Genomic DNA, 1,630 nt, shown 5'->3' with positions numbered 1-1,630 from the left:
TTAAAGCTTGCCCTTAAGTTTCTGTAAAACCTTCTCATACCAACCCTACCCACAAAGATCTCTCATTATTCTGAACTTATACACTTCCTGTATAGATGGCATAGTTGTCAGTTATTCATTCATTCATTTGACAAATGTACATACATTCATATGGATGAGGTGCAATTTGTTGACCTCTTTCATAGAAACATAGATTCATAGGAACATAAGAATTGAAAAGAAACTTAGTAACCTAATGATACAACTCTATTGTTTCACAGATAAAAACAAAACAAACTACCAAACAAAAACCTAAGGCCCAGACATCTAACACAACTTGCCCAAGATTATACAGGAAATACATGGAAGCACTAGGTTCTGGGAGATGTACAAAAATGAGTTTAATCCTTCCCCTCTAGGAGTTTAAGGTATAGTCATCATCATATGACTTACACTCATAAGCATAATGCAAATTAGAACAGAAAAAAAGTAAATGAGGACATGACGTGATCAAATATCTATCAAATTATACTTTGTTTTATTAACGGTTTTTTAAAATATTGACACCTTATCAAATCAATCATTTAATACTAAATATTTAATAAATATCTACTCTCTTCCAGGCCCTGTGGTAGGTCCTGAGTATGAAAAGACAAAAATGAAATTGTCCTTTTTCTCAAGGAGCTAATATCGTATTAGAGAAATGCAACATTTACCCAAATAAGAACATGTAGAATAAATGCAAAGTAATTTCAAGGCAGGGTCAAGAAGCTGGGGAATCAGAAATGTCTCTTGGGACTGAAATCATCCTCTTACAGACAGAAGTGATGGGCTTAACATGCTGAACAAGGCATACATTTTCAAACATGACCAATGTGGGAATTTTTTTCCCTTGAGCATACATATTTGTTACCATGGCTTTGTTTCCTTTTTATTTTATTTTACTTTTCTTGGAGTTGGGGTTGATAGGAGGTCCAGAGAGTATAGTAACAGGACAAATTGAAGAGGAAGAAAATTTTAGAGACAATTTTTAAAACGTAGAAAATACACACAGAAGTAAGGCCAAAAGGAAGCAAAAACGGGCAGGACAGGTATGGAAGCTACAGGTTGAACTTAAAATATAGGTAATATACTTAATTTTATATGTGTATGTCTGTATGTATATGTATGTATATGAATGTATATATATATATATATATGTGTGTATACATGTATGTATGTTTGTGTAGTATGTATGGCAGCTAGCTAGGAGAGACTACAAAGCCTAGAGTCAGGAAAATTCATCTTCCTGATGTTAAATCTGGCCTCAAACACTTACTAGCTGTATGACCCTGGACAAGTCACTTAACCCTGTTTGCTTCAGTTTCCTCATCTGTAAAATGAATTGTAGAAGGAAATGGCAAACCACTATAGTACCTTTGCAAACAAAACCCCAAATGGGGTCATGCAGAATCAGACAGGACAAATATTATACATACACATATAGGTATGTGTATGTATATGTATATATGTATGTGTGTGTGTATATATATATATAGTGTGAGTGTGTGTATACATATATGTATATACATATATACATACATACATATACACACATGGGTATGTATGTATTTGTGTATACACACAATAGAGATCTTGTTTCATTTTCAAT

The sequence above is a fragment of the Trichosurus vulpecula genome, chromosome 3 (assembly GCF_011100635.1).
Source record: "Trichosurus vulpecula isolate mTriVul1 chromosome 3, mTriVul1.pri, whole genome shotgun sequence".
Lineage (NCBI taxonomy): Eukaryota > Metazoa > Chordata > Mammalia > Diprotodontia > Phalangeridae > Trichosurus > Trichosurus vulpecula.
Note: the sequence above shows the minus strand (reverse complement) of the source record.